At 41.9% G+C, this 27983-nt stretch overlaps 1 long non-coding RNA gene across 4 annotated transcripts in view; it reads right to left on the reverse strand.

The window, feature by feature from the left end:
* LOC138759342 (uncharacterized) overlaps positions 1 to 19433 on the reverse strand; it is a 70904-nt gene extending 51471 nt beyond the window's left edge. The window contains exon 1 of one of the 4 annotated variants that reach the window (XR_011354796.1): positions 19392 to 19433. This is a non-coding gene — a long non-coding RNA (uncharacterized lncRNA). Of the gene's footprint in view, positions 1 to 2327; positions 2530 to 8886; positions 9046 to 17657; positions 17692 to 19391 lie in introns of those variants that run through there. The other 3 variants (XR_011354795.1, XR_011354797.1, XR_011354794.1) reach the window with 3 other exon arrangements.
* Between the last annotated feature and the right edge of the window lie 8550 nt (positions 19434 to 27983).

The following is a 27983-nucleotide window of genomic DNA, read 5'->3' on the forward strand; positions in this document are numbered from 1 at the left end:
ACATTACAAATAGAAAAATGAAAGATTCAAATCCTGTTCTCAATTGTTCTTGATTTAACTAATGAGACTATTCTTAAATCAAGTTAATGATTAAAATTAAGAGATATTATGAGAATGTTTTCCTCAGGAATTCGTGGAAAGTTGGGGATCTGAGACGGAACAAAATGTCTAACTTGTAAATATTTTAAAAGATGAGTGTTTGGAAAGTTAAATTTTACCATCAATTGTTCAAAGGAAACAAAATTGTTTTGAATAAAAAGGTATTTAAAACATTTAATACCCAATCTGTGCCAGTCATTGAAGAAAGTATCTTGCAAAGAAGGTTGAAAAAGATGATTAGATATAATAGGGATAGCAAGAGAAAAGCTCTGTAATCCTAAATTGTGCCCATATTCTCAAACTATGTCTGATTATCAGATTATCAGTTAGTTTATATAAAGAGGATAAAAAGACCCTAGAATTACCAAAATAGAAGTACTTTTAGTACAATTCAGTTCCATTTCTACCCATGTTAGGTGGTCAAGTAGATATCGAAATATAACAAAAGAAGCAAAGTATATTGACTGCCCAATAATAAAATTTAAAATTAGGAAACGCCAATCCACCATTCCTTTTAGCATTTTGAACATGAACTTTATTTAAGCGGGGGATTTTCCTTGCCATTTATAGAAAGATATAAGCATATCAAATGAGTCAAAAAAGGATTTGGGAATGAAAACTGGTAAAGATTGATAAGATACAGAAATTTAGGTAAAATGTTCATTTTATTAGAATTGATGCGACCAATCATGGAAATAGATAGAGGTGACCTCTCGATAGCAGTAATTGCTAGAGGTTCTAATTCCAAGTCAAAAAGTAATGAACAACCTTGACGAGTACCCCGTTGAAGATTAAAAGATTGGAGACAAGCTTTCCACCGATATATATTACAAACCACTAACTCCCACCACAACAGTTTCTCACACTCTTTCCCCTGCAAGGACTCTATTCCCTTCTCACAATTTCTCCATCTCCACTTCATCTGTTCCCAAGATGAGGCCTTCCAGTCAAGATCATATGAAATGTCTGCTCTCTTCCACAAACATGGTTTCCCCTTCACTCAGCCCTCACTTTTCCCCGTCACCTACCCTGGCCCCCTCTGCCCCCATTCACAACAAACATAGGATTCCCCTTGTCGTTACCTACCACCCCACCAGCCTCTGCATCCAACACATTATCCTTGGAATTTTTGGCACGCAACAGGATTTCACTACCAGATACATCTTCCCCTCTCCTCCCCTCTCCGCATTCTGTAGGGTCCGCTCCCTCCATGACTCCCTCGTGCACACATCCCTCCCCACTATTTCCCCTCCCCCACCTGACCCTTCCCCTGTGGCCGCAAGAGGTACCCACACATCCTACCTAACCATAGTCTGGGGCCCCAAATAGGCTTTTCAAGTGAAGCAACACTTCACGTGTGTCAGTAGGACTGATTTACTGCATTTGCTCCATTTGTGGCCTTCACGACATAGGAGAGGCTGGGCGCAGGCTGGAGAAAACCCCTCACCCTCACTCTCTGGTTGACGCCTTTGTTCTCCATGGATGCTGCCTGAATCACGAGGCCCCTCCAGCTTTTCCCAGGCAGCTAGACTGCCCATGCTCCCCCTCCCTGCCCACCCATCGGCCACACACCTTGATCCACAGCTGTCTGGCCGACAGGAAAAAAGAATCTCAGATTTGTATATGATGTCATGTATGTACTCTAACCATGAGTTTGAACTTAAAACAAGTGAAAAAAATGACGAATTTCAAGAGACAGATTTGCAATAATATTCCTGTATATATTGTAAACTCTGCATTCAAAATGAATTGTTGCTAGCAACAGACAATAATTTCAAGAAGAACTGAGATTTCTTATTCAAGTTTGAAGGCTGTATATTGAATAAAAATCCCCTGTTTAAACAATTTGGCCAAAAATTCTGCTTAAACCTATTAAGAAAAACTTAATGAATATTTAATCAAGGAAGCATATTTGAAAAGATCCATTTAAATTACATATTTTTTATCTTTAAATATAATGTCTAAATTATGAGAAGAGTAAAGATTTCTATATTACGCCCTGAAATGATTCGCTTTTGGGAATATAAATTACGTAGGGTCCATTTCACTAACCAACCTCCAAAGAATGTGTTGGGTTGAAATGTAAAAAAAACATTCTGGGTTGGAATATCCTTATCTTTTGCCAGAGGTTTGATTTAAAAAAAACCCACTGGCAAAGTGTTCTTCATGGGGCAGTGTGCATCTGACACTTACACTCTAACATTTCAACATAAAAATCAGGAATGTACCGAGGCAACTGACGTTCTACTCCGCAGCTGGATCAGGCTTGGTTGCGCTGATCTGAAGGGACAGGTGCCCTTCACATTCCTCAGCCATAACTGCTCCACGTAGCACACATGCACAGCTTCTGTCGTTGCGTCTCAGTCCCAGTAACCTTCCTCCCACAACCAAAAGATTTCCCCTTTGCTCGTTTGAATGGCTACTGTAAGTTTTCTGGAAGGAAAATAGATGGTCGGGGAATTGGAAATTGACGAATATATGAAAGAGAATAAAGTACAGGAATGCAAGTAGTATTACAGTGAGAGCTAACATAATCTCAACGATGTGAAGTATCTCCTTACACTCTTAAATGAATTCTAATCTTCGTTTGAATAGGGTCAGCAATCTGGGTTGAAATACTATTGCAGATAAGTGGTGACTTGATTTTATTTACTTCAAGATGACTGATAGCAATAAAAATGGCAGCGCTGCCACTGGTGCAGACCCGGGAGAGCAGAGAAGGGAGACAAAGCACTGCTTCGAAGGGTTCACCTGCCCGGTCCTAATGCCACCAGCTCTGTACAGGCTGTAATCAGCTTGTTAAAGGAGCCAACTGTGTTTGTAAGTAAAATCCTGCAACCACAGGGGTCTGTACCTAAGATGGTAGCGCCTATGGTCAGAAGCAACCATGAGGGATTGCAGACTCCAGGGAACAGTACAGGGCAACTCCCATTAAGGAGAAGCAGAGGAGACAACCCGACAGCTCGGCAGCTGAAGGACCCTACAGGACAATGACAATGGCAGTGGACCAATGATGGACTCAGTGGGTGAAGAGCCCACACAGGCTTTGGGTGACTTGCAATCAGGGGACCCACACGGGCTGCTGGAACCGGGTATCGGAGCTGGGATGCAAGAGGGTGCTGATGGCAAGAAGGGCTCCCAAAAGTCTTGGGCGCTGAAAGCTTACTGATCATATCAGAGGTTTGGACCTGAAGTTTGGGTTGTCGATGAATCAGGAGCACTGGAGGTGAATCCATAGGCACTTGGTGACTCTGAAGGGACTACTCTTTCTCTCTTACTGGGCAATACAAATGACCAGGCAGACAGAAAGCAATTTCATATAATATTACATGTTCTGAACTATTACATAACATTAAAAGAATCTTGAATCTTAAAGAGTTATTTTAGATAAAAGTGTTTAACAATTTTGCTTTAATTAGTTTAATCTTTTTGAAGTAATTTTCATTTAATGATCACCAGAGACATTTAAAAGTTAGCTGTCCAAAAACCATTTGGATAATTAGGAGGCTGGGTCTCAGAATCTGTATCCTGTGGTCTAATTGCTGCTCAGACACTGTTGCCCCTTGTGATACATATGTGGCTGCAAAGCCTGGAGTTGATTTGGAGCCAAGGGGCCAAGGAAAAAATGTACAGCTGTAGGGAGAGCGAGAGGGGCCAAGTGTTAGGCATTAGCCAAGTCATGCAGTTGCATCCGCTTAACTTTGATGATTATCTCACTCCCACACACACGTGTGCGTGCGCGCATGTGTGTGTACACGTTTGTGCGTGTGTGTGTGTGTGTGTGTGTATGTGTGTGTGTGTGTGTGTATGTGTGTGTGTGTGTGTGTGTGTGTGTGTGTGTGTGTGTGTGTGTGTGTGTGTGTGTGTAAAATCCCCTGGTGTCCAGCACCTATGGGGACTGGTAGGTGCCAGTTAGGTGTAGCTTCCAGTTGCAAGACTGTGTGTTGCCTGATTGGCGAACTAATGGCGAGGCACACCAAATTTAAACTTCTGTATTTTTTAACTATTAATTTTCCTTTTTTTTTCGCTGATTGCTTGAGTTTGTCGCTTGCTTGAATTCCGGATAACAGGGTTTTAAATCTTTTAAGTATTGAAGGTAGCTCACTTGCACCTGCAAAATGGCAAAAAGGGATAAGAAATATTGCCTTATCACTGCCAACCATATTTTGTGAAAGAAGCAGCTTTGTGCACTGGAAGGGCCTGTTACCATGCTGTATCTCTAATTTTTTTTTAAATGAACAAAAGTACAGTCATTCAGTTCATGGCTTAACTATGTGCATGGAAAGGTTTACCAATGACTCTGATCTGCTCTGGGGATACCTAAAACAATCAGTGGAGAAAAATAAAGTATATCACCTTTTACCAATTGTTCAAGAACAATGTTGGACTAACTTATGCACTTTAACAGGCATGAAATTACTTTAATTTATTTTAGTACAGTTCATACAGTAAATAACCTCTTCTGAAGTAGAAATGCAATATGAATTAGTGTTTCATACTTTTTAAGGACTAAGACTGATTTTAAAAACTGGAATAGTTTGTAAAATTTGTAAAATTATAACGGTGCAATAAATTATTTGACAAAAAAGAACAATGTAGAGAGAGAGAGAGAGAGAGAGAGAGAGAGGGAGATTTGAAGAAGACAGATAACATTTAAATCAAATGATATTTTGCAGTCAGAATTGTTGCCAAGACTATGAAAATAGTCTGCAATTAAGCTGAGCGCATATACACTGGCCGTCAAGTTGTGTTTCCAAGCAGGTTCATCATGTACCTGGTTTCATGCAAAGTTAATTCTGTGGAAGGAACACACATATTCAGGTAAACCCTGCTTTACAAATACTCGCTTTACAAAGATTTGCTTATATCAAGAAACCCGTGTTCGCTTTTACAAAGAAATTATAATGGGTTTTCATTTTTACAAAAATTGCCTCTAATAGTCAATGGGTCTTCGCTTTACAAATTTCCGGTTAATGAACTGTTTCTCAGAAACGTTCTACCTTTGTAAAGTGGGGTATTACCTCTACCACCATTTTAGTCCATGACTTGAAGCACAATGCCAGCTCTTTCTATATGTTCTGTGCAACAATGCATTGTTTTCAAGACAAATAATTCCATATTCACAAACGTTGAATTCAATCGTTTGTTGTCACTAATGCTGAGATACGGAGAAAAGCTTTGTTCTGTGAGATATCCGGGCAAGTCAACTTAAAATATTTTTTAACACTGTGGTAATTGTTTTCACTTAGCAATTGTTTATATCCTAATATTTGTGTTTCCTTCCAACAGAAATATCATATTCATCTCCCCTCATATACAACTTGAATTACAGCAGCTTGCAATAAAACTGGCATCTACATTCTATTTCCATGCTATTATTCTGCACATTGTTTTCCCTGCTCAGAAGGTTAAGACATTCTTAAGCTTCCTATCAGTCATTCAGGAGTCATTTTCACAGTATACAGTTTCATTGCTTTAAATATTTATCTAGAGAAAAAATAGGTAAAGCTATGACAACTTTGCTTTTGAAATGTGGTATGGATTTTTCCTTAAACTGTTCCTTCTGACAACCTTCCAAATAAAAATATAATATTTTTTAATAATTCCTAATAATTTATTGTGAATCTTAAATATATGTCCTTCAATTACAAAGATTGAGAATGATTTTTCGAGTTTCTTTAAAGAACTCTATTTATTTGGAACACTTACTTGAGTTACTCCTACATGGATCTGGTTATTATCTGTGGCTTGGAACAGCTGACTATATGGAGAAGTGGCTAGCTAGAAATTGGATTGTATCTGGTACAAAGTACAAGTTTGGTGAAAAGTCATGTATAGAGAAAAATTTGTAGACATACTGCATTTTCCAAATGTTTCCATATTCTGGCCTAAGTGTATTCAATTACATGGGCTTAGATAAACTAAATAGGTTTAAAGTGATAATAGAAGGAATTGAGGAGAGATGAAGAAATATTTTCACTCAGAAATATTTTCACAAACTGAAAAGGTAGTAGGAGTGAAAATCTTCAACACGTTTGAAAAGTACTTTGCAGTGGATTAGAAGAATTATGATATTCAGGGCTGTGAACTTCATTCTGGGTGAGATTAGATTGGGCAGCTCTTGTTAACTTCTTTTCTTTGGCTTGGCTTCGCGGATGAAGATTTATGGAGGGGTAAATGTCCATGTCAGCTGCAGGCTCATTTGTGGCTGACAAGTCCGATGCGGGACAGGCAGACACGGATGCAGCGGTTGCAGGGGAAAATTGGTTGGTTGGGGTTGGGTGTTGGGTTTTTCCTCCTTTGTCTTTTGTCAGTGAGGTGGGCTCTGCGGTCTTCTTCAAAGGAGGTTGCTGCCCGCCAAACTGTGAGGCTCCAAGATGCACGGTTTGAGGCAATATCAGCCCTCTGGCGGTGGTCAATGTGGCAGGCACCAAGAGATTTCTTTAGGCAGTCCTTGTACCTCTTCTTTGGTGCACCTCTGTCACGGCGGCCAGTGGAGTAATAGAGCAACATTAAATGTGTTAGCCATATAACACGATCTTGGGAAGGCGATGGTCCTCCATTCTGGAGACGTGATCTACCCAGCGCAGTTGGATCTTCAGCAGCGTGGATTCGATGCTGTCGGCCTCTGCCATCTCGAGTACTTCGGTGTTAGGGATGAAGTCGCTCCAATGAATGTTGTGGATGGAGCGGAGACAACGTTGGTGGAAGCGTTCTAGGAGCCGTTTTTCAAGCTCTGCTGGGACCAAGGAAAGCTACCTCAGGACCTTTGTGATGCCATCATCATCACCCTGTACAAAAACAAAGGTGAGAAATCAGACTGCTCAAACTACAGGGGAATCACGAAGCTCTCCATTGCAGGCAAAATCTTCGCTAGGATTCTCCTAAATAGAATAATACCTAGTGTCGCCGAGAATGTTCTCCAAGAATCACAGTGCGGCTTTCGCACAAACAGAGGAACTACTGACATGGTCTTTGCCCTCAGACAGCTCCAAGAAAAGTGCAGAGAACAAAACAAAGGACTCTACATCACCTTTGTTGACCTCACCAAAGCCTTCGACACCGTGAGCAGGAAAGGGCTTTGGCAAATACTAGAGTGCCTCGGATGCCCCCCAAAGTTCCTCAACATGGTTATCCAACTCTTGTTAACTAACTCAGACACAATTGTCCTCCTTCTACGTTGTAATTTTTTTCACTGATACCTACTTCTTAATGATTCCAGTGTCAGCAGGCAAATGAGGAAAGGGTGCAGGCTGATAGACCAGGTAACTAATTATGTTTTCTACAGAGCTGCTGCATTCCAGGAAAATATTCCTGTTTTCCCCGAATGCATACTGTGTAAAAAGCTCGGAATGGGAATGAGAGAGCCATTCCAACATTTACCTCCTAGACCCCCAGTAAATTTCCCAGAGCGCCTGCAGTCTAAAGTGAACTGCAGGCATTCCGTGAACAATAGGCTAAGAAATAGGACGTTGCTGCAGTGGCGTTGCAAGTCCTGCCTCTTTACTTACCGCACTTCCGGTATGCTGTCAAAACGCGCGTAAATAAACGGAAGTTTAGAGTTTTAGTCATTGGTGTGTGAACGACCGACGCGGAGATATCGGACATTCTTCAGAACTGGTAAAATCACGCAACGTCTATCTAAAAGAATATTTAAGAGTGGGTCTAAGTTGAACAGTCATAGCCAAGAATAATGGTTGCACAAAGAGCAAAAATACAAGGAGAGAAAGCGTTCGACGGTCACACAAAAAATCTGCTTTAAAATTCAGTGCTGTGGTGAAGTACACCGCTGTAACAAAGGAGCCATGGACTTCGCAAGTGTTTTCCTTTATCATATTAGTAGATGTTTGTTCAGGATCATTTCCTTGGAAAACCATTGACCTTGAGGTAATGCAAAGAGTAACAGAGCAACATTAAATGTGTTAGCATTAAATTCTTTTGTCTGTTATTTCAACTCCCCTAAAGGCTTTTTTTTCCTTCAATGAGCAAAGTCCTGTAGTGCAAACTTATGACATCAATAGCAATAGCAAAGCAGTTCTTTGTCTCTAACAGCTCAAAAGCTGAAAGATTTCTCGACCAGGTGTTTATTCATCTGATGTGTTAGTCAAACGCAATGCAAATCACAAAGGAACATAAGAAATTGTATTAGGATTCAGCCATCTGACCTGCTCCTCCATTAAATAAGATTGTGTCTGATCTGGCCATGGACTCAACTCCTCTAACCTACTTTTCTCCATTAAAGATCTACCTAACTCGGTCTGAAATATATTTAATGAGGCATACCGCTTAGGCAGAGAATTCCACATATTTATGACTCTCTCAAAAATCAATTCTTCCTAATCTCCACCCTAAATTGCTCCCCCGAACTTTTCAGATTTCAGATTTATTGTCGGAGTACACACATGACATCACATACAACCCTGAGATTCGTAACTTTGCGGCTATGTCCCCTAGTTCTAGTCTCGTCTACCAGTGGAAACAACTTATATTGCTCTTTATAATTGTATATATTTCAATGATCCCCTCTCATTCTACTGAATTCCAGTTGGCATAGTCCCATGCAATTCAATCCCTCCTCATAGTTAAACTGAATAGGCTATCATAACTGAATTAAAATAGCTTAATGTTTATTTTAACCAGAAACTAAACTCATAATAAAACCATAACCTTGCAATAAAGTTAATATTTTAAAATAATGGGCATTTTCAATACCATTATGAAAGGTGACAAAAATGAAGAGAAGTGTATGTATGTAAAATCAATTAGGATTGTTACAACATTACTTACTACTGTTGAGTGGAGAGCAGTAGGTGGGTCATTTAATATTCTGCACGTCCTGTGAAGCTAAACTTTATTTTGTGGTGTTTCCTCCTTCAACATCTGGAACAACTTACAGTTGTGCGGGGTAAGAGCAGCTTTGTCAGTATTTATTATTCTGTGGAACTTCTGCAACTAAAAATTAGATTTCCTGAATTTTGAGTTAAAATGTGGGCAGTGCACTGCAATCTGTACTGTTAATATTAACAGAAGGTGACTTCAGAATCTTGGCCACCTTTGGTCCTGACAGTGCAAATCCAACGTTGTGTGGTTCAGCCAGATGAGTGGGTCGGAGACTTTAATTATATTCTCTATATGAAAGACCACATGCTCCTCCTCGCCACCAGGTACCCCTGCTTACATTTTGCTTATACCTCGATGAAGGGCTCAAGCCCGAAACTCCGGTTATGCCTCTTTATTTATTATATTGCATCCGGTGCACCCTATGTGGCATTCTCTACATTGGAGAGACCAGTCACAGACTGGGAGATTGCTTCACAGCACCTTCGCTCCGTTCGCAACCACAGCGACCTTCCAGTGGCCAATCATTTCAATTCCAGGTCACACTCCTGTGCTCACATGTCTGTCCATGGCCTTATGTACTGTCCCACCCTGACCACCTGCAGATTGGAGCTTATTTTCCATCTCGTCACCCTCCAGCCACATGGCATGAACATTGACTTTACTGCTTTCCATGAAACCTGTTTGCCTTTTCTTTCCCCTCCCCTTTTTCCTGTCTTCCAGTTCTTTCACCCACATAGCTCTACCACTACCCCCCCCATTGCTGTTGGCCCCTCCCTCCTTTCTCCACCTATTTCCTCCTGCCTTGCTACCCCTCTTCCCACCCCACTCTTTTGTTCGAATGCTTGCCAGTATTCTCTCATACTTTGATGAAGGCCTCAAGCCTGAAACGTTGGTTATTTATCTTTCCCTTCGCCACATTAAAGGACATGGTTGGACCTGCTGAGCTTCTCCAGCATTTTGTGTTTTTCCTTCATTCAAAGTGTTGTGAGTCTGTGGAACTTGTTGTGCTGTGGAAGCAAGGTCGTTGGATGTGTTGACAGGTATTTGATTAGTCAAGGCATCAAGGGTTAGGGGGAGAAAGCTGGGGAATGGGGCTGAGTGGGAGGATGGATCAGCTCATGATTAGAATGGCAGAACAGACTCGATGGGCCAATGGGCCTGCTTCTGCTCCTATATCTTGTGATCTTGCAACTCTTTTGGATCTAATAAGTTTCATGAAGCCCACCTTTCACTTTTCTGAATGGCAATGGATACAAGCCCAGCCTGTCCAACCATTTCTCACAAGACAAACTGCCCATTCCAAATGACAGTCAAATAAACCTTCTCCAAACTCCTTTAAGAAGACCAGTCTGTAGTCCGGATGTGGTCTCACCAATGCCCTAAAACATAAACTCCTTACTTTTTGTGTATCATTCCCCTGTCAATGAATGATGACATTCTGTTGGCTTTCCCAATTACTTGTTTCTCCTGCATGCTAATCTTGCAAATCATATGTTTGAAGTGCCCTGATGCCTCTGCATCTATCTGAAAGCTCTGCAATCTCTCAAGATCAGCTCGTTTGCTTTTTTTTTATTTTTCTTGCCAAAATGGACACTTGCCTACATTATACTCAATTTCATTTTGACCTTTTCTCTGCCCATATCCCCTTGCAGCCTCCTTGTGTCCTCTTCACAACTTAATTTCCTATCTACAATTGTGTCATCAGCTAAATTAGCAACCATTTTCTTCAGTCCAGTCATGTATATCAAAGCTTTGTGGCCAAGCATTTGGTCTTTGTTTGTAAAAGCTCGTGGCTCCAACATCAGTCCCTGTGGCACATCATTCATTGCATCTTGACAACTAAAAAGAAAACATTTATGCGAATGCTGTTTCCAGATCACTGAACAATGTTCTGTATGTACTGGTAGGTTACCTCCTACACATCAGCTTTTGTTTTCCACAGTAACCTTTGATCTAGTTAATCACACGCCTTCTGGAATTTTTATTATATCGTGTTTAGCTACAGTGCAAGTTGCTCCTTCAAAGAAATCCAAGAAATTGGACAAATTTGATTTTACTTTAATAAAACCATGTTGACTCTGTCTGATTACCTTGAATTTTTGTCCTGATTTAGTATCTTTAAAAATAGCTTCCAGCATGTTTCCTGACAGATGTTAAGCTAACTGGTCAAAGGTTTCCGCTTTCTGTCTTTCTTTCTTTCAAATAAAGGACCTTCGCTTATTGAAAGACCAGAGGGCATTCGCATATTAGTTCGCTGCCATGATTCTTCTGTGGTATTCTCAGTCTGGACTAGGGTGGACCATATGCCCATCAGCGGGAGAACCCTCTCCAATTGGCTAGGCTTTGAGCGTGGGAGGGTCCACCTCCCATCTTATGGCCCTGTGCTCTCCCTTGTTATTTTAGATTGAAAGATAATAAGGGGAAAATTATTCTAAGGTGATTTCTTTGACCATGCTTGCCTCTCTCCATATCTGTGTTTGTGCCTGTGTGAAGAGATAGGAAAATAGGCAAGGCGGCACAGTTGGCGTAGCGGTTAGCACAATGCTGTTACAGCGCCAGCGGGTTCGAATCCCGCTCTCTCTGTAAGGAATTTGTATGTTCTCCCCATGTCTACGTGGGTTTCCTCGGGGTCCCCTGGTTTCATTCCACCATTCTAAATGTACAGAGGCTGAAGTCAATTGGTGTAATTAGGCAGTGCAGGCTCGTGGGCTGAAAGGGCCTCTTGCCATGCTGTATGTCCACATTTAAAAATTAAAATTAAAAATTAATACATTCAAAGGAAAGAGGAGCAGGTTTAACATTTATGGATCGAAAATAAGTACATTATGAACTGGTGTAGGAGTAGACCTTACCACTTCTTGAACCAGTACCACCATTCACCTAGGTCAGAGTCAATCTAACCTTGCTTTGTTTTGTTTTCCCAATCATCTTTTTTATTTACAAGTGGAGCAAGAATCTGACTTAAATCTAACAGAATATACTTAATGATTTAACTTTCACAGCTAACTCAGGTAGAAAATTCCTCTGAATCCCAACATTCTATGAGATGAAAATCCCACCACCTTCACCTTAAATAGGAAATCTGTACTCTTTCATAAATACTAAAAGAGCACACATCCTTTCAGCCTCTATCATGGGTGGGCAACCTTTTATTAAAACTCACATTTCACCTTAAGCAATCCTGATACCATAATTGTACTGTGATGAGTAAGGGACTGCTTAAGATGGAAAGCTGAGAACCACTGCTTTGGACCCAATTGTTACTGAAATATTTTGCTTGAGAAAAATTGTCATTGGCCCATTTCCTTTGGAGTTATGAAACGGTGCACATAATGAGTCAATTAGGCATGATTAAAACAGTGATTTTCAAACTTTTTCTTTCCACCCACATCTTTCTTCTTCTTCTTCTTTCTTTCTTCTTACCACCCTTACTAATCACAGAGCACTTATGGCCTAGGGAATAGTTAAGATGGAATGTGAGTTTTTAAAAAGATTGGCCACCCCTGCTCTATCATATAAATGTTTTCATATGGAGTCATAAAGCTATATGTATGGAAACATATTATGTCTCTCATAATTTAATAAACCTCTATCGTCACCTCTCAAACTCCTTCACTCCAGGAATAAACTCTCAATCTATCTCCCTCAAACTTTATCTCCCTCGACCTCAATGGTTTTCAAATTTTTTCTCTCCACTTACATACCGCCTTAAGTAATTCCTATGCCATAGGTGCTCTGTGAAAGGGATTACTAAAGGTGGTATGTGAGTGGAAAGAAAACACTTGAAAACCACTGCCCTCAATCGCTCCAGTGTACGCAACATTCATGTGAATCTTTTCTGCACTCTCTCAAATCTGCCCTCCTGTGGCATGGTGGCCAGAACCACACACAAAATTTGGCAACTGAGGAGAAGTCCCTGGGAGGATATGTTTATATTGTGCGAATGCAATAGGATAAAAACAAGACTGTAATTTTTGACCTAATCATATGTTCCTGGTATTCAGGTTCAGAACTTTTCTTCCTGATAGAAATTAGCTTGAAATTTAATTATATTGTTTTGTCTATGTGTAATGCAATTGAAAATAAATATATATTTTTCTGAACAAATCATTAACAATCATTTCCTGGTCATTTCATTGTGTCATTCCCAGCCAAATCCTGAGCTACCTCCCAACAGCTCTTACACAAGTCCAATCCCTTCTCTCCACCTTTGACACCCTCCTCCTGCATCCAGGATTCTGCCATAGCATGCCTACTGAGTGCATATAATTCCCATACCCTCCACCAGTACTTCCCTTCCTACCCGACTCACTATTCACAGTCTTGACTGGGACTTCTAAAAGTACAATGCCCATTCTCTTGTAACTGCAGCTGGATTTGGATGTAACTAAGCACAATAATGTTCCTGTCCCATTACATCTATACCATGCAAGCGCACATCTCAGTGTTCACCAGATTAAGTAATAATTACTGAATAACTGAACATGTCTTATAGTCAATGCAGTGTTTCCTGGAAGTGTCTTGACCTTCACATAGGAATGTTTTTGATGCTTAACAACCCTTATTTAAATCATTTGGCTCTTTGGAATTCACAGCTCTTCTTATATTTAATCATTGGTATCTGAGCAATGCATCGACCAAATCAAATTATAAGGTAACATACGATTTAATAAATGGGATATTCCAGTCTCCAGTTTGCCAGTGAATGAACTGCATCACAGTTCTATTGAACTGATTGCCATGGTAACTCCGCAGTTTATAAGTGGAGGTCACCCCTCCTCATCTCTAATAATGGCTGATCTGCAAGTTTTTGATAGCTTTATGATGGAAACATTAACCTACTTTAACCCAACTGTAGAATTCCTATTACTAGTAACTGTACCCTCAAAGATCTTTTTTTAAAATATAAAATTAATTCATGATGGAAGCACTGACGTTCTTACCCACAAGAAATTTCTGGTGAGACAGTGTTAGAAGTCATTTTTGAACCCCAATATTACCGGCAGCTCAATGCTCAAATCTGGGCTGCATTTGTTGAAGTGTTACTCATTTATAGATGTTTTAGATTTTACAGAAGTAATCAATTACAGATGTCGTGCATATTGGCAACCAGTGCATTTCATAAATGAAATTCCATACCGGAAATTCACATTTTCACGTGACTTTTTCATTTGAGGCTATGAATTCATCCATATCAGTTTTTAAGATTCTTACTTTATTTCACACACAATTTTTAAAAAGATGACTTTGACATAATTATGCGGTAAGCTGAATGATTTATTTCCACAGCAGATACAACTTGAGATTAAATGTCAATGTTGTGCTTCCAGCAACAAATCATGGCACAATAGGATATATTAAATCTTTTACCATGATATTTGTCTCAGTATTTCTCTCTTAAACTGTGGAAAATTGCTGGCCATTTAAACTAACACAGAAGGTACATTATTAAACAAAAGAAAAGCTGACAATGCTAAGAAAATATTCTTTTTATTGTGACTTTGAACCCCCCCCTCCTGTCCCATTCATCTGTCTGCACAACCCCTTGCTCGATTTGGAGTACCAGTCCGTCTAACTTCTGACAGAGGAACTCAATTTACTTCAACCTTGTGGGTAAGAGCTGTTGGGAGCTAGCTCAGGATTTGGTTGGGAACGACACAATGAAATGACCAGGAAATGATTGTTAATGATTTGCCTCCTCCCCCTCTGCCCTTCTCACTCCCCCCCCCCCCCCCCCAAACCCCGCATCCACAGTGGCCAACCCTCTAGCCCCTTTTCCACTGGAACCCTGTCCCAGGAATTAACTTGGAATTTACTGGGACAGAGTCCACTGGAAAAGGAACATTGCCTGAATGCCGGCATCAAATGATGACATTTCACACCGGGGATTAACCACCTCTACCCCAACTCATATCCACGCTGACACCAGTGTGCTGAAAAAACAACTGGAAAAGGGACAACAGAAAGTCACTGGTTTCCAGTTGAAGGTAGAACACTCCGATCCTCGGGGATGAGTGTGTTCAATGGAAAAGCAATTAGTGTCCCAGTTAAGGATAGCCCCAGTGGAAATGGCCCAAAGGATTACTATCCCAGGACACTGCACAGCCAATTAAATGGGATGCCAGTGGAAAAGGGACAATGCTCTGGCTTGTTTCATGCATGCGGTGGACTGAGCAGTCACACAGCTGGACAGGCAGAATCGCCGCGCCAAGAGGCCGGCGCAGAATGGTGTGGGCTCCCTTTCTTTGCCCAGGAGAAGCCTGCATTTGCAGACCCCCGTGGGTTGGCGGAGCACGTTGCTTCCATTCTGGCATATTGCCAGAGAGACAATGACTCTGCAGTGCGCTAACTTCACTCCCCTTTATGTGGCGCGCTGACATCACTCCCCTTTATGAAGCGGCTGACATCACTCCCCTTTATGAAGTGGCTGACATCTCTCCCCTTTATGAGGCGCGTTGATATCACTCCCCTTTATGAGGTGCGCGATTGTTTAAAATAAAACCAGTTGGCAGTTTTCTCTTCTCTGGTAGTTGTGTTCCTTGAGCTCTGCAGTTAGTCCCACTAAATTGGTGATCCCGACGGGTGCTCAACATCTTTTGAGCCCCAACAGTGAAACATAGTGAGAAAGCCACAGAATGGATGTGGTGGCTGTGAAACTGCCCACCTTCTGGCCTCACAGACCACATCCATGGTTCTAGCGGGCTGAGGCTCAGTTCCACATTAGGAACAGAACAAATGAAGCAATCAAATTCTGGCATGTAGTCGCCTCATTAGATGAAGATTCTGCTGCCAAGACAGATAATTTTATCAAGAACCCGCCCGAGGAGGATCAATACAGTGCTTTTAAGGCACAGCTTCTTGCGACTTTCGGCATGTCTGACCTGGAGAGACATACGCTTACTCCACTTCGACGATTGGGGGGGGGGGGGGTGGTCTGAAGGCCATCAGAACTGATGAATGAAATGCTTGTGATAGCAGACGGCCATTTCAACTGCTTAATGTTCAAGGCAGCCTTCTTGGAACGGCTCCCTCATGACATTGTCCTGCTGCTCTCTTCTGCTGACTTCGCCAAACCAAGGGAAGTGGCGAGGGAAGCAGACAGACTTCACAGAGTACTGCAGCCTCCCATGGCAAAGTTTGGACAGGTCTCCTTGGACAGTCAAGTCAATGCAGTTCCAGTTCATTGGCAATCCACGAGCTACCGAGGAAGAAAAAGCCATTGGAGAACAGTGAGTGATGTTTCTACCACAAAGTGGGGCAGGAATGCACACTGCTGTGTGCCACCATGCAGTTACGTGGTTGACTCCCAGGGAAATGACACCGCCAACCGCCACTGACGGCCTCGGTAGTTGGTGTTCAGAGCAGCCTGTTAAATGCCACTGATCAGCGCACGGGATGCAAAGTGCAAGTCGACACCGGAGCTCAGATCAATATCTTACGAGTGGCAATCTTGAGTTCTTGAAGCCAACTTGCGTGCCACCAGTAACACTATGATTAGCAGTTATGGTACCAAGTCGATATAACTGGTATTAGGCAACACACCTTACCATTGGACCTTCATGCTAGTGGCTGTAGGACAGCCCATTTGGGAGCGGACTTCCTGAGGCCACATGACCTGTTGGTAGATGTGAAAGGCCGCCATTTGGTCCACGCTACCGCATTCCACACATGCCCACTTTCTTCAGGTCATCGGCTAGCAATACTGCTACGTGTGCAAACACTTGCCACCGATGATTTTGCGAACTTATTAGCAGAGTTTCCTGAACTATTTACACCAGATTTCAATTTAGTCTCTCCATGTCATGGAGTTCTTCACTACTTAACCACCACCAGCCCTCCCCTACATTCCAAGGTACGCAGACCTGATCGGATACTATAAGCCAAAAAAGAGTTCCAAACTATGGAGGAACTAGGCATCATTTGAAGGTTCGATAGTCATTGGGCATCACCACTCCAAAGCATCTGACGGCCTAAGACCTTGTGGAGATTACTGACGCCTTAACGGCACAACTATTCCAGATAGGTATCCAATACCACACATTCAAGATTTCACCGCCAACCTCCATGGCAAATGTATCTTCTTGAAGGAAGACTTAGTAAAAGGTAATCACCAAGTCCCTGTCCACCCAGAGAACATCCCTAAAATGGCCATTATTACTCTATTTGGTCCATTTGAATTTCTGAGGATGCCTTTCGGCCTTAAGAATGCAACTCAGATGTTCCAACGTTTAACGGACACCGTCATGAGAGATTTGCCTTTCCTTTTTGTCTACCTCGATGACATCTTAGTGGCCAGCGAGTCAACACAAGAGCACAGACAATACCTGTGACAATTGTTCCAGAGGCTTCATAATTTTGGCCTTTCTATCAACCTTGCAAAGTGTGCATTTGGCAAACACACAATTGACGTTTTTGGATACAGGATTTCGAACGCAGGCGCAACCCCACTTCCAGACGAAGTATCCGCCATTTGGGCCTTCCCAAAGCCCACTACAGTTAAAGGACTACAAGAATTCCTGGGAATAGTTAACTTTTATAACAGGTTCATCCCAGCAGCTGCCAGGATCATGAAACCCTTGTTCCACATCCTCATTGGCAAACCTAAAAAAACTGCTCTGGACAACAAAGGCCATAGGAGCATTTGACAAAGGAAAAGAGGCACTTTCAAAGGTAACCATGTTGGCCCACTCCCATATGCATGCCTTGCTTTCACTCACGTCAGACATCGGACATCGCCGTGCGGGTGATCCTAGAACAGAAAATCAGTGGTCACTGGCACCCCTGGAGTGATTCAGCTCCCACCTACACCCTCCCAAATTAAAGTTCAGCTTTTTCCACTGCGAATTGTTAGCACTTTATCTGGCCATCAGACATTTCAGATATTTTCTCGAGGGCAGGCATTTTACTGTGTTTACTGTCCATAAGCCTCTAATGTTTGCCCTTGCCAAGATTACAGATCCCTGTTTAGCGCGTCAACAGGGGCATCTAGTCTCTATTTCTGAACTTACCTCTAATGTGCAGCATTTGTCCAGTAAAGACAATGTTGTAGCTGATGCCTTGTCCAGGATAGAGGTCAATGCGATTACAGGAGGGCTGGGTTTCCAGACTCTCGCAATAGCCCAACAAGAGGACCAGGAGGAATAAGCTTTCCATATAGCTATTACGGACCTGCTCTTAGCTGACATTCCATTAGGCCCCAAACAGGTGAACATACTTTGGGATACTCCAACCTGCCACTTATAACCAATCATCCCACTGCCTTGGCAGAGAAATCTTTTCGTCCACATTCACGGCCTGTCCCATTCATCTGTCCGCATAACTGTCAAGCTTATGTCCTCAAAATATATCTAGCATGGCTTAAGGAAGCAGGTCACTCACTGGACACAAACATGACTTTCCTACCAGGCAGCTAATGTCCAATGGCATACCCAAGCACCGCTTCAACAATTTCCACCTGCGACTCAAAGGTTTCAGCAGGTACACCTAGATATTATGGGCCCGCTGCCCATGACAAGAGGTCAACGGTACATACTAACAATGGTTGACTGTTTTATCCACTGGCCAGAAGGTACAATAATGATGGACATCATGGCTGAAACATGTCCTCCGACTTTTTTTTCTCGACCTGGGTTGCTCAATTCGGGGTACCAGTCCGTCTAACCTCTGACAGGGGATCTCAGTTTACTTCAAACTTGTGGGCAAACCTGGCGAGTCTTTGCGGTACACAATTACACCATACTACAGTGTACCACCCATAGGTTAATGGACTAATGGAACGCTTCCACCAGCATCTGAAACAACCCTTGCGGGCAAGACTTAATAGGCCTCAGTGGGCAGATGGGTTACCATGGATGTTGTTGGGTATTAGAAAAGCACCTAAGGATGACCTGGAGTCCTCTTCACCAGAATTAATTTACCGTACTCCACTCCTAGTAGCGGCAGACATCAGTCCTTCTCCAGCCAAAGATAGATCTTCGGTTATAGAGGAATTACAAGAACTAAGAAAGAAGATGGGCTCCCTGGCTCCAGTTCCAGCAATTCATCATAGATCACTGCCTACACACATTCCTGGTGCTTTCGACTCGACTTCTTATGTCTTTGTTCAATGTCCATCCTTTGCTACACTCCTGCAACAACCTTACAAGGTTGCAGCACAATGGATCTACAGTGCTATTGAATATTGGTGGTTGACCAGAACTTTTTACATAAGACATACTGAAGCTTGCACACGTGGACATTGCTAAACCTGTGCATGTCCCACCTCTCAAGCACCAGGGACACCCTCCTAAAATACCTAAAGTTGTGACATTGCAACATGCAACGATTCTGGGCTGGGGGGGGAGGTGATGTGCGGACTGAGCGGCTGCACAGAATGGTGCAGCCTCCCCCTCTTTGCCCAGGAGAAGCTTGCATTTGCAGACCCGTGTGGGTTGGTGGAGCATGTTGCTTACCTGCTGGCATGTTGCCAGAGAAACAATGACTGCAGCGTGCTGACATCACTCCCCTTTATGTGGTGCACTGACCTCACTCCACTTTGTGAGGTGCACTGACATCACTCTCCTTGGTGAGGCGTGCTAACTTCACTCCCCTTTATGAAGCAGCTGACATCACTCCCCTTTATGAAATGTGTGATTGTTTAAAAAAGTTAGTAGACTCTTCTCTGGAAAGCTGTGTTTCTTGAGCTCTGCAGTTAGTACCACTAAAACACACAACAATATTGCAACAGGACAATTGCTCACACGGTTTAATTCCTTAAATGGTGTTGTTTCATTTTATATGTGCTCCATTTATTATAGTGTTAGCACTTTAAATAATACCAGAATTCTCATTGGGCTTTGAGGTAAGTTTGACTGAACTAGGTGAAGACATTGTAATTACTTCCCATTTCAATCAATTCTGATTGATGGAGGTATCGAAGTTCAGTACTTTCTTACCCAGGAACACTTGAATGCCAGCAGATCCCTTCTGGACCACTGGCCACTAATGAAAAGATTCAGCCTGATGTTTTCTGTTGATTATAAGGTGAACTGAAGTTCACAACATTCATGAGCTGGGAAGATTCACAGCTTCAGGAAATCCTCTATTCATATTCCCTGTCAGTATTCAGGGAGGATCCACACACCAGAATCACAATCATCTTTCAAAATACAAATCCTGCCAAAAGAATACAACATAAACAATACATAGTCTTGTTTACATTAACAACTTTGGTGTTCAACATCCTTAAAAAGAAAAAGGAATGTGCTCTAAACATGGAATAAGACATTTCCAGTCAAGATTTGAGGGGGAACATTCACTGCCTTTGCTCCTCTGACTATAAATCATGCCCAGAATAATGACGGAGGATCTTCCAGTTCTGGGATCCAGTGCGAAACCACCTTGGTGCCCCTCTAACTAAAGACACAACACAGCTTTTTATCATTCGGATTGAATTGTCAATCTAACTTGTAGGACAAGGAAGGGGTACATGCAGTGGCATAGCTAGGGGGGAAGCAGGGGAGTCCCCCTGAGCACATTCTTCAGAAGTGGTGCCTTTTCCCCTGGTCCAACGCCTCCGGCCGTCCCTCCCCGTTCTAAGCTGCCACCCCCCACAGCCTGACGCCACCAGCACAACCCCCACCCCCACCCCGTCCAACCCCACCCCTTCCCCCAAGACCACCACTGCCACCCCCCTCCCTGGGCTGACGCTGCCACCACCACTGACTCACCATCTGGTAAGCATCGTGGCTCCTTTTTTACGTACTCGCTCCTCCTAATGTTAAAACCTGGCTGCACCCCTGGGTTCACAAGAAGGAATTCCCTTGTGAGGTTATGCTAAGTTGCTTGAGAAGGGTTGATTTTGTACATCCATGGGCATCCAATGAAAACACTACATTCAAAAGTTCCTTCTCGAATATTCCATTTTCTCTTATCATGAAATAATATTGGTGGTGTTCTCTTTTTAGCGATTACAGAGAAATAGATCAACCAGGAAAATCTGTTAGCATTTCCAGAAAACATTTTGTTTTCTTTAATGTGCAAACTGCCAATTATTGAGAGAAGAATTTGCTGGCACATAACCTGGTGATTAGGAGAGTGTTCAGTCTAAAACAACTGTATTCTTGACTGCCAGAAGCACTCAGGCTTCAACAAGCAGATGTATGAAAACCCGACAATGGGGATTTGCAAAGAGATTTCAAGTCAATTTTATTGTCATCTGATGGCACAAGTACAACCTGACAAAGCAGCGTTCTCTGGTCCTTGGGGCAAAATACGCAGACACACAACTAGATAGAGAAACAATACATATGCAGGACAAGTATTTATATATACAAATAAATAAATAGATAAATGTTGTGTCATGAATATGAGAGCTTAGATGGTGAGTGTGAGCAGTTCCTTTGGTCGTTCAGTATTCTCACTGCCTGTGGGAAGAAGCTGTTCCTTAGCCAGGTGGTACAGGCTCTGATACTCTTGTATATCTTTCCCGAATGGAGCAGGAGAAAGATGGTGTGTGCGGGGCGGAGGGGGTCCTCTTCAAACATCAATTTGCCTGTTTGGTGATTGTTTGGGAAGTGCAAAACTACAAACTTGAACAAAATTAATTCAAAGATAATCAGATAGATGAGATATTATACAAGGATTGGCAATAAACTGCTATGTAGTCAACATTTCAAGCTCCTTTGTGTCAAAGGGACACCATTTGATTTCTGAGTTGCGTGCCTGGTATAGTTATTTCCTTCAAATTCATTTTGAATGCTCTGTAAACTCCAGAGTTCAGTTTACAACCGATGAATTTCTAAACTTATGGGCCTTCTACATGGGACAGCGACAAGACAAAGAGTCATGGACTTGTAATTAAGTAACATGATCAGTCTATATGAGTGTCACAAACCACAGCGCATGCTGCCATGAACACTGTGGCAAAGCTTTCATTTGTCATTCTGAGAAAGTACAGCCTCAGTAGTGGGTGACTAGTTTTGCTCACATGACATAAGCATGTTATGACAGTATAACGGCCCAGCACACTTTTGTCCATTAGCAACTCATTTTACTGTCAATATTGTATACATTGTGTTCTTTCTTTGGCTTGGCTTCGCGGACGAAGATTTATGGAGGGGGTAAAAGTCCACGTCAGCTGCAGGCTCGTTTGTGACTGACAAGTCCGATGCGGGACAGGCAGACACGGTTGCAGCGGCTGCAGGGGAAAATTGGTTGGTTGGGGTTGGGTGTTGGGTTTTTCCTCCTTTGCCTTTTGTCAGTGAGGTGGGCTCTGCGGTCCTCTTCAAAGGAGGTTGCTGCCCGCCAAACTGTGAGGCGCCAAGATGCACGGTTTGAGGCGATATCAGCCCACTGGCGGTGGTCAATGTGGCAGGCACCAAGAGATTTCTTTAGGCAGTCCTTGTACCTTTTCTTTGGTGCACCTCTGTCACGGTGGCCAGTGGAGAGCTCGCCATATAACACGATCTTGGGAAGGCGATGGTCCTCCATTCTGGAGACGTGACCCATCCAGCGCAGCTGGATTGTGACATTGTGTTAATTATGCACCAAATATACATTTTTTATTTACTTGTTTTTCAAGATCCAGACATTGCCGGCTCGTCCCTAACTGCCTTTGAGGAGATGGTGTCGAGCATCTTGAACAGCTGCAGCACTTCAGGTGAAGTACTTCAACGAAGTTGTCAGGAAGAGACGACTTGGAAGTGAACATGGTGTTCCCTTGTGTCTGGCACCATTGTGGCTTCTTGGTGGCAGTCGCCATTAGATTTGGGGATGATTTTGTAGTAGTCAACATAAATAATGACATACATTTTGAGGATGGAACATACTTCAGCCATAGTGCACCAGTGCAGGTGTGGGAGGGAGGGGGGGTGGAATGAATTATTGTGGTGGTGGATGGGCTCCCATTAAAGTAGGTTACATTTTACTGGATGGTGGCAAAATTCTCAAGTGTTGCAGCTCAAGGTATCCAGGTAATAAAGCATTACCTCTCACTCTGCTAACTTCTGCTTCGTGTATGGAGGAGACTTGTCTGGAGTCGAGAGGTGCCACTTTCCACAGGATACCCAGCATCCATTCTGCTTTTGTAACTGCTGAGTAGTGTAAGGTAAAACATCATGAGATGGGAATGTGTAAGGAGTTACCCTGTACAGGGCTGTAACAAGATGTGAATGCATCCTTGTACTTACAAGATAAGAGAGACATTGATGGATTGAGAGGCAGGAAGCTAGCAGGGAAAGGATAGCAACAGTTTTAGTCATTGGACAAGTAATGATATGATGATGTTCTAAGCACGTATCCAAGGGTATAAAAAATCACCATTTTGCTGATAACGGCAGAATGCATTCTCCGACTAACATGGTTAGTTGCAAGTGTTACAATCCGGTAATAAAGAACAAAGAACCCTGATTTCGACTCAGTCTGGTGTTTGTCTCACTCATTCATGAACAAAGCAGACCTAACAGTAGTGAAGCATCTGGTCAATGATGACCATCAGGAACTTGAAGTAGGGGGACTCAGCAATGCCATTGAATGTCAAAGATAAGTGGTTGGACCCTCTTTTGTTGGAGTTGGTTATTGCCTGAATTCTCGTGGCTCGAATGCCAGACTGCTTCTCAGGTCATGTCTACATGCAGCGTGGCTGCATGCTTTAGTCCACAAGGTGATGATCTCCTATAATTTTGCCAGCCACGAGTTTGCAGGATTTTACTCAGGAACAAGTACTATATGTCCAGGATGTGTATATTTCGCAGGAGCTTGGTGTTTGTGTTTCTTCTCTTGGTGGTAATTTAAAATGATAAAGGTGCCGATCAAATGATTATCCACCCATCCTTCCTTTTCAGTTGAAGAAAGAAATTGTGAAAACAAATAGTTTTCTGCAATGGAAGGCTAACAAATAAAAATTCAACAATGCACCCTGACATTGGTGGAGGTAAATGGGATATGGAAAAGAGCTCGCATTTTTGGTCCACTATTATAGCCAATGCCACAATACTTTTCCACATAATCAGTACTCCCAAAGCTTTGCTCTTACTGTTCAGGTGGTAACTTTTACTTGTTGAACTCACTTTATAGATCCTACAATACAGCAGAATACAGTAAAACCCCTGGTATCCGGAATTCAACCAACCAGCAGCCTCAAGCAACCGGCAAAAATAATTCAGGAAAATAAATTTTAAAAATATATAAGAATAAAATAACGTTAAAAACACGCAAGTTTAAAATTGTAAAATGAATGTTCTCTGAAGTAACGCATAAACTTTTGGTACAGATGGGAGCAAATATTCAGCCAGCAGAGAGCCTTGGACGTACTTTGCTCATTGCAGCTGTTTGAATAAAGTTGTGCGAAACAGCCGTAGCGTCGCCCAGGATGAAGAGCTGGTTGATGCCTCTTACCACTGGGGTGATTCTCTTAAAGTGTCTTCTTATCCCTGCTTCATTAGCATTTCTGAGTTGCCCCAGTCAGAGGCTTTATCTCTAAACTTAGTGGGGGTGGGGGGGGGGGTTAATTATCTGGAACATTATTGTTTATATTTCAGGAAGCTCCGTGAAAGGGGAGGATACCAGGGGTTTTACTGTACTTCCTTATAATACTTCCTTATGAAGCTTGGTGTCATATTTTTAATGCTGTGAACAGCATTAGGTTGACACTAATTTTTAAAATTTAAATTAAATTTTTTAATTTAAATATAACCCAGGTAACAGGCCAATTTGGCCCATGAGCCCGTGCCGCCCAATTACACCCAATTAACCTGTAACCCCCAGTAAGTTTCGAACAGTGGGACCCTGGGGAAAACCCACGCAGGCATGGAGAGAACGTACAAACTCCTTATAGGGACCAAGGGATTCGAACCCCAGTCCCGATCACTGGTGCGGTAACAGTGTGGCGCTAATCACTACACCAACCATGTTACAGAATAAAATATTAAGGAATGTTGATGTTGTTGATGTTTCACTCCTTGCATACTTTAACCAAATCTTCGTCATCAAGTAATTAGAAAATACGATCCTGTTAGGCTAACTGGTTTAGCCAGCTTTTTGTCCTTTATCTCCTTTCTCAGAGTGCACACTCACTGTAAGCTGGTACCTTGACCCTGTTGAGTTGAATGCTGCAAGAGTCTTTCCACAAAGCATGTGTACTTCATCATCGTTTTAATCTTGGCAAATTACTTCCAGCAATGGAGAATATAAGTGCTGAGAATTAAATAGTCCTGGTCCACTTGGAATGCACAAATAAGCCATATATCAATTCTTATTTTGCAAATTCAAATTAAAATTCTTGAACCTGTTTGGAACGCCAAAGTAAGGTGTGTGTCTGAGCATGCATGGTTAGTTATCATATGATTTATTAACTCATTGGAGAAATTCAGAAAGAAACATGCTTATTCAGAGCCAAAGTTGTTATTTGCCAATTAAATGTCCAAATGTGAAAACTATTCACATTTGTTTAGGATCTGTGATACTAGTCAAGGAAATATGTCTAGGATATTGTACAATGCAATAAAATTAATGAGGTTAAAAGAAACTCAGGACCTTGGTCTTTATGAAGGAAGGTCTGAACAGGAGTAAAGGAAATAATAAATCTGAAGACTCTAATTTACAATTATTAGTCATCATTTGCTGCAGGAATAAAGCCATAACCCAAATGAAATAAATCTGTACAATTATTATACACTGTTCTGATCTCTCCGAACGTAAACCTGAGGAACAACACCTCATTTTACATTTGTGCATATTGTAAATTTTCCTTTTCAATATCAAAATCAATAATTTCAGGGAATTTGCTTTATCTGCATCACAGCTTGGCCAGTTCAATTGTAACATTAGCCATCTGTAATGTGAATTCTGTTTTATTCTCTCCATGGACATTGCCTTTTCTCTTTTCCTTATAAGTTACACAAGTTCTAAATACATTTTAAAGCTTTACTTGTCCTTTGCTTGTTTTCTTTTTCTCTAACTAACTTCACCAATCTCTTGAGCAAATACTTCCAGAAGTAATCGAATCACCTTGGTAATCCTAGCCATACCCTCTCAGAGATAGTTTCCAATGTTCTCCAAACTTGAACCACCAACTAGGTCCTTTTATAGAGTAAAAAAAAATGCGAATTTAATATTAAAAAAAAATTAAATAATTGAAATTTTTACGTCCTACTTCCCTCACAGTTAAAATGTCTCCCCCGCAATAAATAAGCACATGGATCGTGGGCAGCTCTCGTGTGAAGGCTGAACTGAGAGCAGCACTGAAGAATTAGTGCGGGGAAATCCCAGGAAACACCTGCTCCAACTTTGGATGCCAGGTACAGACTAACAGTCGAAGCCAACAGAGGAGATTAGATGACAGCTGTGTGGCAGTTTGAAATTCCTGGCATTCATGAGAGTTGTGCCACCACTTCTGAGTGGCATTGTTGACAACACACAATAAAGCCTGGGGTACAGCTTTTGGTTCATCGTACTGTATTTACCTGCTGCTTGAAACTTCACAATTTTTTTCAGCTAGTCGAGACGGCTACCATTTGTTAAATTAAAACTTTTGGAAAGGATAGGTCTCTATTCCATATCCATATCCAGAATAATGGTGATGCAAAACTTTGGCCAGTGTGAAAAGTTTCTTTCTGAATCAGATATCCAAACTAAAGTGAGGTAACCAAAGGGGATTCAATGGTAGGAACAGAGCTATGAATGCTTGTAAGAACAAGAAATTCTCATGATTCAGCATCCTTCTTGATAACAATAATGTTTGCCAATCCTAGAGGCAAGAGTGAAGCACAAAAGTGTGCAGATGCTGTGGTTGCACTAAAAACACACAGTAAATGCTGGAGGAACTCAGTCTCGCAAAATCCATTGGAGGTAAAGATATATTAATGACATTTCAGGCCTGATCCCTTCTCCAAGGTATAGGCAATAGCCTTTCTTAAAGGCAGTGGTGTCACCAGGGTTGGTGTCACCCAGAGCGGTAACTCATGGTGTCATTCCGCCCCCTGTGGACTGTGTACTGAGCGTAAAAGAAACAAGTGCGTGTTCCTTGTATGTCTGAGTGTACAAGAAACAGGTGCGTTTTCCTTGTATGTCTGAGTGTACAAGAAACAGGTGTGTGTTCCTTGTTCCTTGTAAGTATAGGGAGGCAGTGGATGCACTGAGCCGGTGGTGGTGGGGTGGGGGGGGGTGGGGGGGGGGTGTGGGGGTAAGGAGAGTTTTAGCCTTGTAGCTATATTGATACATGTAAATTGGGCTTACAAAACAATGTTTTTGTTATAGCGAACTACAGGGATATTTTTATATAAAAAAATACATTTCTGCTGAAACACTGTACAAACATTTATATACAGTCATTTTGATGTCACCCCCTCTGGTGGTGTCACTCGGTGCAGTCTGCACCCCTCACACCCCCTTAGTGACATCAGTGTTAAAGGTTTATTGATATAATGCTTATACCTTGAAGAAGAGCTCATGCTCTTTTATCGGAATGATAAAACTCAACTCCAAAATATAGAATGGGAAACACTGGGAATTCCTGGGAGAAATAAAATGTTCCTACTTTATAAGAAAAACAGTGGGTGAAAATGTTATCTTGTTTTTCCATCGTTCCCCGTCCTGACAGAACCCTTCTAGTTGGGTTGTATTCAAATGATGTAGGAAGGAGATTTTGCAAGAACTGGAAAAAAAGACATTTCTTATCCATACTTGCTCTTTGTATTTGCTTCATCGTGTAATGCTCCTGTTGCAGTTAATTAAATGTAATGACACTCATTCTGTCATCAGTTTCTGTCATTTCTCTACTAACTTGTTAAATATACATAATGTTTGCCTGAAATGAAAGAACGATGTTTAAAAATGAACTCTGGATAGGTGTTTACTATAATTACACACTGTCTTGTCAGGAGTTATGGAGAGTGAAACTTAGCTGTTGCACTTTAAATTCTGTTGTTCCTTGTGGAGGACAAGATCTGGGTTAATTGTACAACTCACAGAGATTATTTTATTCGACTCACCACACAGACATCAGAATCACTGATCCAAAAATGTGAAATCTGAAACTTACAGGAAGTTTTCTCCTTAACTTCTCA

Source organism: Narcine bancroftii, chromosome 3 (assembly GCF_036971445.1).
Source record: "Narcine bancroftii isolate sNarBan1 chromosome 3, sNarBan1.hap1, whole genome shotgun sequence".
In the NCBI taxonomy this organism is placed as follows: domain Eukaryota; kingdom Metazoa; phylum Chordata; class Chondrichthyes; order Torpediniformes; family Narcinidae; genus Narcine; species Narcine bancroftii.